The sequence below is a fragment of the Alexandromys fortis genome, unplaced genomic scaffold (assembly GCF_014885135.2).
Source record: "Alexandromys fortis isolate MF-2015 unplaced genomic scaffold, M_Fortis_MF-2015_v1.1 scaffold_36, whole genome shotgun sequence".
NCBI classification, from domain to species: domain Eukaryota; kingdom Metazoa; phylum Chordata; class Mammalia; order Rodentia; family Cricetidae; genus Alexandromys; species Alexandromys fortis.
In genome coordinates, this window is record NW_026067915.1 from 6,079,113 (window position 1) to 6,098,863 (window position 19,751).

At 43.8% G+C, this 19,751-nt stretch overlaps 1 protein-coding gene across 1 annotated transcript in view; it reads right to left on the minus strand.

The window, feature by feature from the left end:
• The window catches only part of Nek11 (NIMA related kinase 11), a 203,760-nt gene that overhangs the window by 58,849 nt on the left and 125,160 nt on the right, over nt 1–19,751 (minus strand). The gene's annotated exons all lie outside the window — the stretch shown is intronic.

Here is a 19,751-nt window from a genome sequence, read left to right on the forward strand (position 1 = left end):
TATCATAACTCTTTTCTAACAGGCTATGGATTCAGGTTTTTCAAATGGAGTTTGCTATGGCAGGCTATATTTACACCCACATAGGACATTTATTCAAAAGAAAAGGGAAGATTGTTCATGTAAGCTGATGCCAATAAATCCAAGTTATTTGGCATGGTATCACTAGTGACTAAAACAGAGTTGTACCCGTAAGAATATCAACAAAGAATGGCCAAGAATGGGTTGCATGGGGCATGGCATTATAAACTCTAATTTACCAATGGGGTCTAGTAATAGAGGAATACCTTTGGGTGTGAGAGGAGGAAATTACATAATGATACTCTACTGCAAGCCGGGTGAGGCTTTGCATCATTCTGACTTACAAAGAGAATTATTGTTCTTCCTTGCGACACAGTGTAGTGTTTTTAATATGGTGCTACTGTTTTCTATCTGCTGGGGGAGCATGGCATTCAGGGTCAGAGCACCAGGGAAGTGTGGCACTCGGGGTCAGGGCATCGGGGAAGTGTAGCATTCAGGGTCAGAGCATCGGGGAAGTGTGGCACTCGAGGTCAGAGGACTGGGGTTTGACTCCTGCCTGCTTGTGTATGAAACTCTGGGCAAGGTGATTACATTTACAAAACTCAGGCTTCCTCAGTAAAATTAATATACAGATACAGGAGCCATGCAACTTGCAGACTCCATCCTAAGGTGCTTATGGAAACATCTGTGTACAGAGAAATGTAACAGAACTTCTGCCCAATTTCTATACCTGTATAAAATGGGATTTTTATGAGTGGATTCCAGAATTCTCTGAAAGAGAACATTAGCTGTAGACTTATCAGCAGAAGACTTAAAATTTTAAAATCACACTTCATCTTTTGCAGAGTTTTGACATGCTGCCGTGTGCATGTGGAGGTGAGAGGACAATGTGTGGGATCAATGCTCTCCTTCCAGTGTGTGGACTCCCCTTCTTCTCTCCCCTCTTCCATTCTTTGCTTTCAAGCTTGAACATAGTAAAGCACGCTCACATCACTGTCTAGTTTGCAGGGGTGTATTTATGCCACCTACACACTTAAACTCTAGGACTCAAAGAGTTTTCAGGAATAAAGGTTTATCCACCCAAAGTCCATGAGACACTTAGGTGTTTGCCACTCTAGTCAGTATTTCAAACTGCTGTTGGTAACTGACGGGAAGTGACTTCTCAGTTTACAGCTTGAAACACACTGGTTTAGATGCTGGCTTCTGCACCAAAACAATCCACACATCTATCCAGACTAACAGTGGCTCTACAACACTGGGTACCAATTTAACTTTTTGCAGTTCGGGTTTCTCATCTAGAAACAGCCTGTGGGGTTATTATGAACAATCAACAGTGTAACAGAAACAAGAAAGTATGCACCCTGTCTTGGTTCTTTACTCAATAAACACCAGCTGCTATCAGAGCTGGACAGTGGGGCAAACATCTTGAATTTGCCTGTTAATACCCAACATCAGGAAAAAATATATCAGACAATCCCAAGCATATATCAAATGTGAAATTTCTTTATTTTCAATATAATTAGTGGGTGTGGATTTTCAGAACTGACTCAAAGGCACAGTAAGGAATGACTGATGTCCCATGGGTTTTCTTCCTGCTGGCCTCCACGGGGACACCAGGGCACTTGATGCTCTCCCACCATTTGCCTGTTCAACAAGGGCCTCTAAGTTCTCTTCAAACAGCTCGGGAAGACATAGGATCTACAGTGAAAAGCTAACTAGTCAAATTATCGGCTTCATAGATTACATGGTCGTCATTGCAGTTATGACTGCTTTGAAGACAACCAATACTCAAATGAAGAGTGTGGCTAAGTTCAATAAGCCTGACCAGGTCATATCTGTACTGCCCAGACATTTTCCTCTTGCAAAAAAAAAAAATACACACACACACACACACACACAAAAAAAAAACTACCATCTCCCTCTTCCCATAACAGTGCTCACTGTGCACAAAGAGCCATAGTTCCTCAGCCCTTGAGCCTAAAGGAAAAAAATGATGATAGGGCCAGATTTATGCTTCCTGTGTGTGGCTCGTGGAACAGACTGGAGGGCTCTGTCTACAGCATCTCCTCTGGTGTGTGGTTTATGGGACAGATGGGAGGGCTCCGTCTGCAGTGGCTCCTGTGTGTGGCCCATGGGACAGACGGGAGGGCTCCATCTGCAGTGGCTCCTGACTGTGGTTGTGGGACAGATGGGAGGGTTCCGTCTGCAGTGTCTCCTGTGTGTGGCCTGTAGGACAGAAGGGGAGGGTTCTGTCTGTAGTGTTTCCTGTGTGTGACCTGTGGGACAGATGGGAGGGTTCCGTCTGCAGTGTTTCCTGTGGGTGGTTGTGGGACAGAAAGGGAGGGTTTTGTCTGCAGCATTTCCTATGTGTGGCTCTTGGGACAGACGGGAGGATTCCGTCTGCAGTGTCTCCTGTGTGTGACCCATGGGACAGACAGGAGGGCTCCGTCTGCAGCGGCTCCTGAGCACACCACACGCCTGGTACTGCTTAGAAATGGAATTGTTTTCAAAAGAGAAAATCAAAACAAATGTCAGCCTGCTTCAACTGTGTTTGTCAAGCTGCGTGGTTTTCTGTAGTGAGCCCAATTTGAAGCCTTGTTCTGCTAAGGCTCATTTCTCCTGTCACCAAGGGAAAAACAGACTGTGATAAATCGCTTTAATTTCCTAACACCCTGAAGTCAGCCTCCTAACAGATGCAACTGGAATGGCATTCCAGATTTCTCCGGTGCTGGATGGGCGGTAACAGGGCATACATATGAAGGGATCCAGTAATGGCTGCCCGAGCTTCGACACCAGCGCTGCAAATCCATACTGTAGAGAAAGGGTGGCCTTTTCCAGATCTTTCAGTCAAGGTCTAGATAAATCCCTTCCCAGAAGACTGGGTACTGGGGTACTGGGGTCACCTATAGGAATTGTTAGTTAACACACATCACTATGTCCCCAAAATGCTGACTTGGTAGTTAGTGCTCATTTATTTATCCAGTGTGTACCTGTGTGTGTGCGTGCGTGTGTGTGTGTGTGTGTGTGTGTGTGTGTGTGTGTGGCTAGAAGCTTCTGAACGCCTTGGAGCAGGAGTTGTGTGGGTCACACAACATGGATGCTAGGAACTAAACTCTAGAATTCTGCAAGACCAACAAGAGCGCCCACTGAGCCATTTCTCCAGCCTCACAATTTGCATTTTTCAGAAGTTCCAAGCTGATGTGGATGCTGCTGGCCTAGAGTCCATGCCCAAGAGCCACCGCTCAACTAAAAGTTCTTCTTATGCTACACAGAATCACTTTAATGAATGACGTGTGACCCTTCACAAGCTCTACATCTTCTGATCTTTGTGTGTCAAAGACAAAACATGAACAGAAACGAACTACTCTAGAAGAGCTAAAACTGGGCTCTCAGTGGCCTCCATTGCTTCCCATCTCTATGATATAAACAATGCGGCTGTTGCTACTTTGTTAACAGGGACACAGAATTGGATGGTGGGCAGCCCGAAGTAAGTCTTTCAGTCAAACACTCTGCAATTTTAGAAACACACCCACAATTAGTACTCCCCCTTCAACCCCTGCATCTTTTCATTAGACCAAAGGAATATCTTTTGTCCATCGTTCAGGTAAGAAACACCAGGGCTCAGACAGGCCGATAACCAGAGAAAGATCACACAGATGCATGCAGCATGAACATGAAACTAGACTGTAAATAACCTCAACCCTAGTTCTGTCTAACAAATTCTCATCTTTGCTGCTAAAACCACTTTAAAGTCATGACTAAGAGAGAGCTGCGGAGCACATCCCTCACTAACCCTCATACCCTAGTCCCACATGCCCACCAAGTTCAACGCCTCAGGCACAGTTACCCTAGAGTAGGATTCCGCTCACTAGTAGGACTACGGGTTTCCCCAGGTGTCTCTCAGGGGCAGATGTCCGGCTGATGTAGGCTGAGTTACTACCAGTGGAAAAAAGCACCGTCAGAAAGAAAGAGCACCACAGCTAGAAATGAACATCTCCCAGACAGAAGTCACCAGTCTGGTGGGCTCCATCACAGTTAAAGATGTGTCCCAAATGCTCATCCTTCATTCTCATCATAGCCAGTGGGGCACTCAGTGTCCCACTCCGTGAGAACACACAGCTTCTCTTATACAACCTGAAGAAAAAAATTTCCAGGCCTTGCTGGTTTACTAAAAGTGTTATCAGTTTCTAAACTTCACACTAATGTTGGCTTATTTTTCCTTTTCAGTTTTTATAAACCATCTCTCCGCTTCTGAGACCCAGGAGATGGTTCATCAAGGCTATTTGGTGAGTCATCAACTGGGCCTAGGACTCTATTCTCAGGGTGTCCCAGTTCCTGATAGCAGCCATCAGAACCACTCACAGGGTTCAGAAGCTGTAGAGAATGAAGGGCCCACTGCAAGAATTCCAGGCCTCATTCTTTCTCTTGGTGAGCCTGCCTTTTACTGACACCACGGGTCCATGTGGAAGTCCCAGGGAGGCAGTTACTCCACACTCCAAATGGCTACTGCCTCTGTGTTTCATGACAAATAGCCCTTTTCTGGGCCTGCGGGAAGGGACTGCAATTTCCAATGACCATAGCATTTAGCAGGCCTGGCGTCTGCGGCGGCACATTTGCTAAGAACAGTTTAGACTGATGTACAGTTCATGGGAGAATGGGGGTACCCCCTGTAAAATGAGCACACTCACGTGCTGAGGGAGAAGTGCATGCTCCATATACCTTCCGATACCCCGCCCTGCAAAGCTCCCCACTAGGCCTCGATGGTCTTATACAGTGGGCTGCAATTCCTGCTGAACACACCAGCTCTTCAATACCCCCTGATTGCACACAGGACTCAGTACAGAAATCTCAGTTTGACCTTTCTGTCGTTAGGTAGCAAGCAACCTGCTTTTCAAGTCTGGCCCCTAATAAAGAATTCAACAGTTTTTCTTTACAGACATAGGGAAAAGGGCCTTTGTTGGTTGGTCCAGGATCCAGGCAGAGGTACCCGGGTAGATGAGTGTGTGTGTATTGGGGGGGGGGGTTATGTGTGGGGGGGTGCCAGAGCGGATATGCTTTAACATTGACCTGCCTTACCTTACTAGCGCCCTGTAGATACTTCCTTCAGAGACCCTGACTCTGTAACCTGAACTGAACCCTCTGTTCTTCTCTACACTGGTCTTTTGCTTTCCAACACCCTTCCTCAAATGTGCTACTTCTTCTCGAACGTTCCTACCAGCCAATGTAAGTACTTAAATTATAACTGTGAAGGTGACAAATCAGTCACAACTACATTCCATGTGCTCAGTGGTCACCGCAACAGGATTTTAGGGCACTCCCAGCAACATTGTAGATAATTCTCTAGGCAGCCTGGCTACAGAATGTCTAGTCTCGACTGCTCCCCCTGCTGGTCAACAGCCCTTAGCTCTAGCACTGGGTGTGTTTATCTGGTTCTCCCAGGCCAGCACAGTGCCCACCATCGCCAGTTCCCACGCCCCGCAGGGGAATATGAAAGCCCAGGTCCGGCACTGGAATTGGTGGGAGGGGAACGGTGACTCCATCTCATGCCAGCCCTGCGCCAGAGGCCCATATGGACCCCTCAAGCCTAGAGATGCTTTCTCCACCTCCTTTTACAGAGTATCCACACAAAGATCTCTGGCAGATGGTCAATCCCACCCTTCACCCCAGGGAAAGGTGCTCTATGGAGCACCCGAGTCCCACAGGAGGCGACCTGCCACACGGCATAACAGCAATCAAGTGCACCACGTCAAAGTCTCACCAACTGCACACAGAAGCACACAGTCAACACAGTCTGTTTCCAGTACTGGGAGTGGGGTGTGCTGACAGCTGCTAGGTTTTGCATCTCTCCCATGCTTTCTTCCCCCACATAACGAGCTATAGGTGAGTACCCTGACCTTTGCTAAAATAAACCCTTAAAACTAGGGCTAAAATTAACTAGGCTGATTAGCTTAGCCTACAGCATCACACATGAGACTGTGAAAAGAAGTGATTTTCTTAGCCAAAATGCATATTCATGACCCCTTCAGTATGGAGAGCTAAATGAAGGAAGTATGGTACCTTTTATACACATACAGGACCGCAGCTTCTACCGTTTTATTCAAAGTGACATCTCTATATTTGATCGAGTTCACTGAGGGCGCTCCGTTCTCCCTAAACACACAGAAAGGATGGGAAGGAGGGGAGGGAGAAAGAGAGGAAGAGAGCAAGGGGTGGGAAGGGCTGCAAGATCGTTTTGGAAACGAGTCTCCCTTAAGGTCTAGAGTCTGATTTTTATGTGTCAAACTGAGTTTCCCCTTGGCAAAACTATAACATTTCTCTGAATTTTTCCTTTTGCTTTGGAGAGCAAAAGTAAAAATAACTGGGCAAATTTTGTCTTTTCTCCACCTGATTCAGAGAAAGGAGCACGGGCTGGGATAGCCACTCACTCTCTCAAGGGGAAACACAGGAAATTTCTCAGTGGCCCTGAAGGAGTGGGCACAATGGCTGTGTGCCATTTGCTGGCACATGGCACTTACTTCTGAGACTTTAAGCAGCTGGGTTATGTTCTCTGGGCCTTAGATGTCTCATCTATAACATGGGGCTTGGCAGCCTGAAACTCGAGTCTGAACTAAATGACCAAAGGGCACTCTTCTGCTCTAAGGTGCAATAACTCATGGCTTGAGGAGGAAAGTGTGGATCGACATCGCAGTCCCTCTGGGTTTTTAGAGCCGAGAACTGTGGAAAAATGAGGTTCAAGCTACAGAAAAATTACCCGTCACAACCCTGGAGCCCAGGAAGTCTAAGACTAAGGTGATGGCAGTCTGGTGTCCGGTGAGGATAGCTGTCATTGTAAACAGCGCTATCCCTCATGTTCTCACATGACAGGGAGCAGAGAGACAGAAAGTAAGTTACCTTGTGTCTATCTTATGTCTCTATTTACAAAGGTATGGGTATCAAGAGGGCTCCCGTCTCACGACCCCTCCACCTCCTGAAGCTCTGCCTCTAAACAGAACCCCACTGGGGAATGGAAGGGGACACAGGTATGCAGAAAGTCACCTGGGACTTGGTAAAATTTGGATTCATGCATCTCTGAGCTGCCTGAGGTGATGGAGATGCTGCTGCCCCAACCAAACCACACTGCGGGTGGCAAACAAACAAACCAATAAACATTGGTCTGGACACAGGATTATAACTAATACTTACACAAAGTTTAACTGTCTACATTGTTACAGACTACAGACTAAGGCTTCCCCCTCATATTTCACTCTGGCTGTGTTTACTCATTAACCGTTTCTTTTACATACATGAAGTATATCTGACAACTTGCTGATTGGCATAGAGAGAGCCTTGTGAACAATCTAGGAGTTCCCCTTTGACAAAACGCCGGGTCCATACTCTCTCTTTCCCACTTGTTTCCTGGAAAACATGTCTCCCGCTGGCAGCTCCTCTGCTAACTCACCAGCTGGAGGCGGAAGGAAGCTGCCAGAAGTGACTTGTTGGTGCAGGACATTCTCGGTTCAGCCATGTGAAACCTTAACATACACGATGAGCAGGGATCAGAAAGGAGCACACAGGGGAACCTGCTGCCCGGAGTGTCAGTACAGCGCTCTGGAAAATTCTCCCTATCGTACACATCAATTAAGGCACACATTTCTGACTGAATCTAGAACTCTCTGTCATAAGGCTGGTATTTGACTTTTTGTGGCTTGGTGAAATGGTGATCGGCTCATAGGGGTTAAGGGAGAGGACAGATTTCACTGCTATGAAATCTGGAGATGGTTTCATTTTTATATTCTCAAAGGGTAAACAGGAGTGAAGTGTATATTACATATTTTATAAATCAATGACAGATAGGCAGATGGTAGAAGAGAAGGGGAGGAGGAGGAGGAGAGAGAGAGAGAGAGAGAGAGAGAGAGAGAGAGAGAGAGAGAGAGAGAGAGGGCAGAGTAGAGGGTGGTGAAGAGAGAGTTTCAGGATGACCTCCCATTGTCACAGCTATAGAAGCTAAGGTCCAGAAGTCTACAGGACGGAGCATGGGGCATGCAGCAAGCAACAGGCTGGAGACTCAGGGAAGGGTGAGTCCTGCACTCAAATCCAACAGAAGTCTGTGGCTGGATTCTTCCTCTTTGATTGGCTAAGACTCACTCGCATTATGCTTTATTCAAATCTACTGATTTAAATTTCATGGAATAAACATTCTCACCGCAACATACAGATGGGTGTTGGAGAAAACCTGGTTATCACAGCCTTGCCGGCTGAACTTGTAACAACCCATCCCAGGATCTACCGAAGTCAATCTAGGTACTGACTTAGAAAACAAAGTTGTCAGAGAACTCAGACCACCCTCTCAGGTTGGAGAAGTCCAGATTAGTTCCAGTACTGAGGAGCTCCTTGGAGCTGACTGATCAGGTGAGGGCAGGGGTGATTACTCAGCCCTTAACAACCCTCTACCTGCTGTCAGAACCAGTCTAACATCGTGCAAGCCTTTTTTTTTTCCTGGAAGAGTTCGTAGGGAACTGCCTCCAACCCTCTGGCAAATTTCTCTTTTGCATTTGTTCTCAGAAAATTCTTGTTATCTTCACTCTGTCCGGAGTCTTCAAACTTCACTGGTGAGCATCTTCGGGTTGAGATTCAGTATCCACCATGGGCAGAACAAGATCAACAGGCTGCCCTCCAGGTGTCTGGAGCCTCATTTTGGCAGGTGGGATGCCCTGTGCTGTGTCATCCCGGGGAGAAAGTGTTGGCACACAAGCTTGGTCAAAATCATGTTGTGGAGGCTGGTGGCACTGCAGTTAAAGAGCACTGGCTGCTCTTGCAGAAGACTTGGGTTCAGTTCTCAGTACCAACATGGTAGCTCACAACCATCTGTAACTCCAGCTCCAAGGGATCAGATGCCCTCTTCTGGCCTCTGTGGACTCCATGCACACATGTGGTGTATAGACACACACACAGGAAAAATACCCATAAAGTAATAAGATAAAATTTTAAATTAATTTTAAAACTCACTTTGCTTATTGATTACTGAGATAGTGTTAGGTAGGTATCCCAGGGCAAATGGCACACCAATAAAACCTCTAGAGACAAAACTAAAAACTATAAGCCTTCCTCCAGAAGATCTCTTACAATAACCAGAAATTATGTCCAACTTTTGAAAAAGATAAGTGTCTTGGATGAAGCTCTCTAGAGAATGTCTCTGAGAAGATTTTCAGGAGTCGTTTATCTGAAAGGCCCAGCAAAGTTTCACAGACCCAGCATCATGGATCTCTAGGGACAATATCAGAGAAGCAGTGGAGGTGTTCACAGAGATGGCCTCTGTGGTCTAGGAACAGGGAAATGGGGGTTTTTACATGCAGTTCCCTCCCTGTGAGTAATGGAAGAAAAGACTCTGCTGGCCTGAGAATATCCTTTTCCCACAGAGCCAATGCTGAGAGACTGAGCACAAGGAAATAGTAAAGGGATCAAATGGGGTCAGGTCAGGCAGAGGCTGGGGGGGGGGGGGAGCTGTTGGATTAGGGGAAATTTCCCTGGACATTTGACTCCTGTCCAGCTTTGTTGTGTTGTTCCTATCTGGCTTCTCAACTTTGATGCTTCTGTTACACACCTCCACTAAGGACAGATAAGGAGCACGGCGGGTCTTGCCCTCTACCCTAAGTGTGCCTCTGCTTCTCCCCCAGAACCACACCCCCATCTGCTTCTTGCTCTTGATTCTTGGACTTTCTCATGGCTTGTCTACCATTTACATCTTGGTTTGCTCAAAGGATTCTAACCCAGCCCCAGTGCCAAGCTCAAATGAATCTTCAGCTCACTCTTCATCAGGTCCACCCAGCCCAGAATCTCCCTGAGCTCAGCACCGTGAATACCCTCCAGCCACCCAGCCGGTCTTCCCTTCCTTCCTGACTTGATCCCAACTCTACATACTGACTGTTCTTGCTCAGCCAGTGTTTGCTTACTGAATCTTAATGCATACCTAGCTGATAACTTCCCCCCAAGAAACCAGTATCCAGAATCAAAAAGAAAACATTAACCCCATAGACTCTGGAGCCCTCCCCATTGGTATTCCACCCCTCAATCCCTCAAGAGTATTTGTGCACGCCCCGACTGAATGCCACAAACAACAAGAAAGCCCAGGGCATGCCTACTGATTTGCATCAAATTTTATCTGTAAACAGTGATGCTAAGTCATCCCACTAGAAAACTAATTTTTCTCTCATTAATAAGCAAGGAGAAACAGATATGGCATACACCCGCAAGCTAATAGTGCTGACGGGTGTTATTTCGGTGGAGTTGAAGCCAAGTTTCAAAGGCGGGAAGGAGAACATCTCAGAAGTAAGCGTCTTTCCTCATTTACATTTTCCAGGGCTGTCAGTGCATCTACCCATATGTTCAGAACACAGAGGCAGCAGGCAGAAATTAGCCTAGGCTGGGGGTCAGCAAACCACAGCCTGCAGGTCACGTCTGTCCTCACGCTTCTGCGCACCACATGGGTGGAAATCAGTCACGGTCTGTGTCATCTACCACTGTCGTCTCTTGCCATCCAGAAGGGCAACAGCAGAACTGAGTAACTGTGACAGAGGTGTACCCCGGTATTTACTCTCACTACTTAAATAAGCTTGCAAACCTCACCCGACGAATAGCTACTGATGGGAAGTACATACTGTATGGAAACCACGGAGTTGGAAGCAATCTTTTGTTTGAAGCCCTGCCTGTTCCCAGATTGTCCATCCATAGTAAGATTAAAAATGCCAATGGGGGATGTGTGATTAAAGAAAGGAAGAATGGTACCAAAGCAAGACAGAAACCCCACTGGAAAAACACCGAATCTTATAGCTCCATATCCAGTACTCGGGGTACACAAAGATGTGAGGTGAGCTCCAGAGGGCCTGCGTAGTCCTTACATAGTCCTTCCCTTGTTCCTGCTGCCTACAGCCACAGGACCTGGTCCTTGGGCTGAAGTCCTCTGGGGCAGACATGGCACACCACTGGCATCTCCGTCTTACCTGGGTCTCCTCTGCAGCCTTGGATTCACCATCACAACTCGAGCCACCACCTTTCCAGAGACTGCCTGTCACAATTCCGGCATGCATCCCTTGGCTGTGGAACCTCCATGTCCTCACGCATTTTGCATTCTGCATTCCTGAAAACTAGCGCCATGTGGACAACACTAAGGTCTACTGCCAGCCTGAGCAGTTGGCAAGCTCTTAGATTACAGCTGCTTTGGCTTCTGAGTGGGGAGCGGATGAGCATAGAAGAATAAAACCTGGAGAAGCGAGTATTTAGACAGTCCTGTGAAAGCAAGGTGCCTTAGAGAGTCTCTCCTCTCAAGGGTGTCTCTCAAATAAGTTTACTCACATTCTTGAGCCTGCAGCTGGTGGAATCTGACCAATTTCTGACAGAGCCGGTGCAAAGGATTCGGCTTCTTAGTAACGTCTTTAGTATCTCCAGCAGCTGTACCTTTCCCCGCGTCAACTTGATGGGTGCTACTTTTCTGGCAAAACGTCACAGTTTTCAAATTTTCTGCTCTGCCTTTTGCTCCAAATTCTCACTACAAATCTGGCTACCCGTACCTTGCAGAACCTATACAATACCCTACATAGTAGCTGCCTCAGTTTCTCCTCTACCAGCTGAGTTAGTCTATCACTAACAAGAGCTTCAGCAGTCTTGGGACTTAGATAAAAATAAGCAAATTATTTACAAGAATGTAGCATGCATGGCCTCAAACCCAACTCCTGACAGAAGCCTGGCTTCCATCTGAAGCTCTGTGAGTACAGTTATTCCTGCCAGTATTCCCATCAGCACTCTGGTTTGGAGCCTCGACAAAGCCAGTCATTAAGCTCTGCTATGCATTGCAGTGGTTTCCTGACACACAGCTCCAAATTCCCAAATTCCTACCACAGATTAGTCCCCAAAGTCTCTGGACCTCCTCATCAGGAAGGGTCACATCAATGCCCCCATGTCCCTAGGATCAGCTTTCTTCACTAGCTTTCCCATCACGATGACAAATCAGAAAACAACCCATGAGGAGGGATTGATTTGGGGCTATGGTGTCTAGGCTTTCAGTCGCGGCAGTAAGGTAAGCAGTGAAGAAGCTCAGCTACTATGACAGTGGCCGTGAAGGATTGGAGAGGAAAAGAGAGAGAAAAGGAGAGAGAAAGAGGGAGGGAAGAGGAACAAGGGGGAGGGAGGGAAAAACAGAGGGAAATATAGATAATAGATAAATAGACAGACACACACACACACAGAGAGACACAGAGACAGACAGCAATCTGACTATGTCCCCTCAGGCTTTTTCCTCTTCCTTATCATTCCATACATATTGGGTTCCACACATACTGTATGGTGCTGTAAACATCCAGGTAGCTTCACCTTCTCTGAGTTAATCCTCAGTGCTCTCTGGAAATGTCCTGGCATACCTAGATGTGTGCCTTTCAATCTAATGACTTAACAGTCAAGGTTAACCAGTGGCTATCCCAACATTTTATTTACATTATGAAGCCCTCATGTTGTTCTGGGGGCCATTAAAGCATTCTGTGTATATCTTCTGGTATACTCACGCACATATCCTTCCAAGGAATCCATTCTGAAGCTGAACTGTGGAGCTGTGCTACAGATGCCAGGGCTAGTTCACACAGACTACACACCAGTGTATACTCTTGCCAGCAAAGGAAGCATTTGTTCTGACAGTTCTGTACCCCTGAAGAGAGTTGGTACTCTCCGGCTTTCAGACTTCTGCCTGTCTTAGTGATTGTGCACGAGGGCCTCGGTGTGTGCCGGGCTTACTCTCTGTGGATGGCAGGTGGGAGGCTTCTGCCCATGCGCTGGAGCTGCCCCGCTCTGCCGCTATAGGTCAGCAGCTGCTTTGGTACTCCCCTGAAAATCATTTCTTGTTTTTCTCTCTGGGTTCTTTTAAGAACATAGATGACTTTGCTTGTCTGAAGTTTAATATGATTAACAGTTCTATTTTTCTTTTATTTATGTTTTCCGCTTGGCACCTGCGCATCTCTAAAATTTATATAATGTTAGCTACCATCAATTCGAGACATTTCTATCCCTTCCTTCTTCAAACACTCTTCTCGGACTCTATCAGTCACGTAAATTTCACTACACCCTTCCTGCAGCCCTTTCGTCTGTAATTCTCGTGCGTTGCCTCTTCACATTTTCATCCTCCGGTTCATTTCTTTCTGATTCTACTGTATTGAACCTGCTACTCGACTCATTTACGGGCTTGTAAATTTCAATGCACTGCACTTTAATGTCCATGTGCTTTCTAATTCTAATATGTGACATCTTCATAGTCTTTTGCTTTCTAAAACTCCACTCATGTTTGATTATTTAAGCACAGGGAACCTTATTGCTTTGCACACTGTGTCAGTTTCAATGTGTGAGAGCTGCGTGACCTGTAATCACTTTGTGATGGTGCCCCCCGCTGGTCATCATAGTCCACTCTAGTGGAAACCTGCAGCAATCCCTGGCCTACACTAACAGAAGGACTCCATTGTGTTTTGTAAGATACCATCTCTAATTTATATTTAGTTATTCTTATTAATTCCCCACTTGTCTTCTGTAATTTTGTATTCCATATGGGAAAGGGCTTTTTAAAATCACCATGTCAGCAACAACCACAACAGCGCTCTACATATGATCCTTTAGGAATCAGTAAGTCAAGAAAGAACTAACCCACTATTCAGTATTCCAGGAGAAACACTTACCTGTGGCAGTCAGCCATTTGTAACAGTGAATCCAACACAAAGTGGCCCCATGGAAAAGGAAGGAGTTTAACAAAAATTTTCATTATTTTTAAATGAAGATATTTCCTTAAAACGATGCTATTTTAGCAGCAATATATAAGTAATCCTGATGTGGAATTCCCCTCTGTGTGCTGTGATTACCATTAGTGAATAAAGAAACTGCTTTGGGCCTACAGCAGAGCTATAGGGGAACAGAGCTAGGCCGGGAAAACTAAACTGAATGCAGGGAGAGAGGTGGCAGAGTCAGAGAGAAGCCATGTAGCCCTGCTGGAGACAAACACCAAAACTTTATCCGGTAAGCCACAGCCACATGACGATACACAGATTAATAAAAAAAATGGATTAAATTAATACGTAATAGTTAGTCAATAAGAAGCTAGAGCTAATGGACCAAGCGGTGTTTTAATTAATTCAGCTTCTGTGTGATGGAGGAGGGTCATCTGTCTATTTGATGCTTTCATTGGTTAATTAATAAAGAAACTGCTTGGCCTTTGATAGGACAGAAAATTAGGTAGGCGGAGTAAACATAACAGAATGCTGGGAGAAAGAAACAGATTCAGGGAGTTGTCATGATTCTCCCACCCGACACAGACACAGGTAAAGATCTTCCCTGGTAAGCTAGCTCGTGGTGCTACACACATTATTAAAAATGGGTTAACCAAGATGTGAGAATTAGCCAATAAGAGGCTGGAACTAATGGTCCAGGCAGTGTTTAAAAGAATACAGTTTCTGTGTAATTATTTCGGGTGTAAAGCTAGCTGGGAGCCGGGGCCGCAGCCCACCACCCCTCACTACATCTATGTGATTATTTTGGGGCTAAGAGGGCGGGAACCAAGCATCGGCCTTCCTCCTACATAATCCTGTTTTTCTCCAAGTGTTATCTGACACTGTATATTCCCAAGTCTTATAAATACTTGTTGTTTTATAAAATGTGACACATAAAAATATGAAAAGTTCTACTGATTAAATAATTAGCAAGGTTAGCCGGGTGGTGGTGGTGCACACTCCTTTAATTCCAGCATTCGGGAAGCAGAGGCTGGTGGATTCTGCTGAGTTCCAGGCCAGCCTGGGCTACAGAGTGAGTTTCAGGACAGGCTCCAAAGGTACAGAGAAGCCCTGTATCAACAAAATTTAGCAAGGTCAAACCACTATTAGTCATTTGTGGTAGTTCTTCATGAACTTGGTGATTTTCCTTGCCTATATTTTTTTTTCTGTTGGATTGTTCTAATTTTCTATTTAGTTATGGAAATATATATGAAGTATTATATTTTATATATTAAAAAGTATATTAATTAAAAGAAATGAAAATATTTTCTTAACTTGGTATGTCTCATTTTATATCTTTTATTTTATTGAGATAATAAAGAAATTGTGCATCTATATACACAATTCTGTAGGGCTTATATTTTATGGGTTTATGTCACAAAATATATTTTAATATAAAAACTCACAAATAAAAACATCACATACTAAAATTAACTGGACCCAAAGTGACTATAACTCAATGAATGTCTATATAGTTAGAGTAGGCATTTGGAGTGGGAGATGTGAAACTTTTCATTAAATTTTACACTTTCAATATTGAATATATTTTATGTATCCACTACCAAAACCTAAAAAAAATGCCATGACAGAATTAGAACTAGGAAAACAGTCTTTTATCCTTTCATAACTCATGTCCATAACCTGCATTCAGCCTTCCCCTTGTATTTGCCTTTCTTGTTCTCTTTTCTTCATGTTATACTGCAACCACATGTACATTTGTTTACACATAAACATATATTATACATTCTGAATCCATTCATTTTACCTGCAGTTTTACACTCGATTTTGCTGTAGTGCTGGTTAGTGTTGATATATATTCCCATTATCCATTCACCTGCTGATGAATGAGGTTGATTCCAATTCTTTGAGATAGTGAATAAACTAGCAGTAAACATGGTGGGTACAAGGATCTCTGTGATGGAGTGTGGAGATGTCTGAGTATATGCCCAGAAGTTAAACTGTGTGGTCATGTGGTACTTCTAGATATATTTTTTTGAGATATATAGAAACAGATTTTCATAATGGCTGTATTAATTTGCACTCCCACAAACAGTGAGTAAGTGTTCCTTTCTCTCCACATCCTCTCCAACACTTGTCAAATTTGTTGATGATAGCTATTCTGATTGGAGTGAGGTGGTATCTCAAAGTACATTTAATTTGCATTTCTCTGATCACTGGGGATGTTGAACACTTTTAAAAATAGTTATTGTCCATTTGTATTTCTTTTTCTTTTTGAAAATTGACTATTCAATGAATCTGCTTATTTGCTAATTGGCAGTTTTATTCTCTTGGCATTTAGTTTCTGTGTCATAATTATAAAGAAATTTCATATTCCAAGATTAGAAAATTATTCTCCAATACATTATTTCATTATTTAATGTTCCATACATTTTAATTTTTTATAACTTATTTACTTATGTAGGAATCTACCCTTTTTCACAAGGAGTTCTTTCCAACATCACTTACTTCAATACATCATTTTTTTACTAAATAAAATAATGCATTTTCTATAATTCACATGCACACTGGGGCAAGTGTTTGAATTCATCATTTACTACCATACCTTCCTGGAGAGTCTTGTGCTATTTTAAAGACACTTAGAAGTTTTATTCTGCACTAGAATCTAGGCCCTTTTTAAATCATCATTTTCCTATTTTACCATTACCATAAAAATAGTTATTATCACCATTTGAACTTGCAAAGGTCTTTCAGTTCTTAACATACAAAAGTCATCAAATCCATATGAAATGTCTGTTTTCACACATTTATTAGCATATATTTATTTGCTGGCACACAGGCAACAAATCAGTATTTGTGTATTAGTAGGATCAAATCATAGAGATTTACATGAAACTTGAAGCCAATGGACTAGATAAAACTTCTTAAACATATGTATATATCTTCAATATATAGTACACATACATTTTGTATATTTTAATTAGACATACTATATGTACACCAACAACTGTTCTCGGGGGGAGAGAGCAGGGTTCCAACATTGGCTAGCTGTACCACTCCAGGGAATACATTCACATCATCTACTTGATCACTGATGTTCTGCAGTACACACCAGGTAAAACCATGTGCAGTGGCCCTGGTGGTGCTAAGACAAGTGAGAATAACATGTAGGATCTTGTTTCTGCCTGTCGTTCAAGGAAGAGCGAGCTGACATTTAAACTGGGGGCTGGAGAGTGGATAAGCATATGTACATGGTGAGATGAGATTTCCAGAACAACTTTTAAATAGTGAGGAAGAGGGGGACACACCGAAGGATGAACCATCCATAGGGATTAGGGAAGACAGTCATTCTGGTTCTTCATGATGAAATCGAGCTAGCTGAGTCACCCCAACCAGATCAGATGCTACACGGTACGGGATGAGATGACAGGGTTGAGGACAGGAGTAAGGAAACAGGGGACACTGTAGATATTGATGTATTTTTATCTTTTACCTATTCACAAGATTCCATTTTATAGCTGGCAGTGCCGAGGCCTGCTCTTATGCCACTCAGCTGCTACTGGAATGGCTGGACTTGACCTTAAAGTCTTGTGCTAATATCATGAGCCTTACTATATATACTGCATAGCTTTTTTTTTTTTGCTCGATTATATATATCAGTAAGCCCCTGAGGCAGGGTAGATGCCTGCAACTGCCTGATGGGTAGGATGAAAGTTTCTTAAGGAAATAAAAGGGTAACCATTTGTTTTATAAATATTATGCCTTCTATTTAAACTATTTTAAGAGTCTACTTCAAAGATAAACAAAAATCAGTTAACATGGTGTAATAGCTCACCATTAAAATGCTACTGGAAAAGGTAAAATGCTGGGGGCTAGGGATATGGCTCAGTCAGTTAAATGCCTGTCCTGCAAACACAAGCTCCCCGGTTCAATCCCCAGAATCCTTACCAAACCCTCTGTACACCGAGAAAGGCAGAGGGAGGCAGGCCTGGGGCTCACTGGACCAGCCTAACTCTCACTGGCAGAAAGCCAGCCTAGCCCTCATTGGTGGGCAGCCAGCCAAGCTCTCATTGGCGGGCAAGCCAGCCAAGCCCTCATTGGTGGGCAGCCAGCCAAGCTCTCATTGGTGGGCAGCCAGCCTAGCCCTCATTGGCGGGCAAGCCAGCCTAGCCCACAGTACTGGGCTGCAGGGTGGGAGATCTTATCCTCAGGAATGACACCAGGAGCTGTGCTCTAGCCTCCACAGGTACATGTAATCACATGGCATCACACACAAATGGTAAATGTACAGAACTTAATGCAATGCAAATGACATTAACACAATACAATTGACTTAAATGGAAATGGGACATTAACACAATACAATTGACTTAAATGGAAATGGGACTGGACATGTGTTCAGTGCTAGCTTGGCAAGCTTAAGGCCCTGGGTTCAACCCTAATTACAGCAAATACAAGCAAGCACATAAGCCACAATAAGTGTGACTTTTAATAATGGGGAAGAGAAATATTAGCAACAGTAAAGTAAGAAGATGTGAGTCAATCTAGATCCCAGTGTCTGGATCATCCAGGTTCTAGCAAGGGAGCCCTAGGAGACTCTGTAGGAGCTAATACATCTAGACAATGGAGAAACAGAGAGAAATAGCAAGAAATACAAATTCCAGATCACTGGTATTTTTGTTGTGCACTCAACTAGAATCGTGTTTATTCAATCTGCACATTAAATGCATTTGCCCAAATGCACCAATTTTTCCATAAGCTATTCAACTAAAAATAATTTCATACTTTCCCAAGAGAGAATCAAGCAAAATGGGAATGTATTCATTTAAGATTATTACTGGATAAGCCAAAATAGAGATGGTTGTGTGTTCCATTCATCAATGCTGACATAGAACAATGCATCTAAAGACACTCTCTGAAATGCCACCAGGGACAGCCACATGTCACCCTCACCACACCTCCAAGTGTCTGAAGGGACCATCTCCACAATGAGAAAAACTGAAAACAGACCAGCTATAATGTATTAGTTGTACTTCCTGATGCTATGTCTCTTCGAGGTTGTTTACTTGAGAATTTGAAGAGTAATACAAAATACACTATCAGATAATTTGCTTCTTACATGGAATTCCTTGAGGATGATAAAATGCGGTACCTATAAAGCGTTGGAACTGGGCATTTGGGTAGCTGACTTAGAAACTCCCAAACTCTTTGAGAGAGGTAAGTCGAGAAACTATTTTACCACATACTTATCCCTGTAGGAGACCCTCTCAAGCAATTCCAAGACCTTGCATCTACCTACTTAGCATATACAGTGAAGTCACTGAGAACATAAAGTGCACCATCACAGTAAGACTGCACATTTTATGACCATTATAATAATATCGGCAACATTAATTCTGCTTATTAATGATTTCACACCCATGAAATTTAAATAAGCAGAGCTTTTACCTTAGAACACCCTGTTCATAAAATAGGCTCCTACTGCCCCATTATCCTTCTCAGGATTATTAAAGATTGTTTAACAGAGAAGTATGAGTAGAGAAATTATTTATGATCTCCTGGAATATTTAATACCCCCTCTTTTAGTGTCTCTACTTTGTGCCTAGAGCAGCAGTTCTCAAAGAGTGGTCCAGGGACCCCGGGGAGTTCCTAAGATGCTTCGAGCAGGGAGTCCAAAGCTTTAATATTTCATAGCATCTGCCCTTATCAAGCTTCTGGAGTGACTAGAACTTCCCAGAGACTAGACAGCATGTAATATGACAAAGGCCCAAACACAAAGCAGCCGTCTTCTATTAGAGTAGCTATTAAGTACTGTAAATGTAAAAAATAACAATTCTCAACTCATTACTAATTTTGGAAAACACAATTTTAACAAAAAATATGCTATCTCTATCAACATGCAATTGACATAGTGTTCTTACTTTAAAATGATTGTTTTGCATGTGTAATGCATGTGTGTATGTAGCCATGAGTATTGCACATGGGTGTGCAGGTCCATTTATGCAG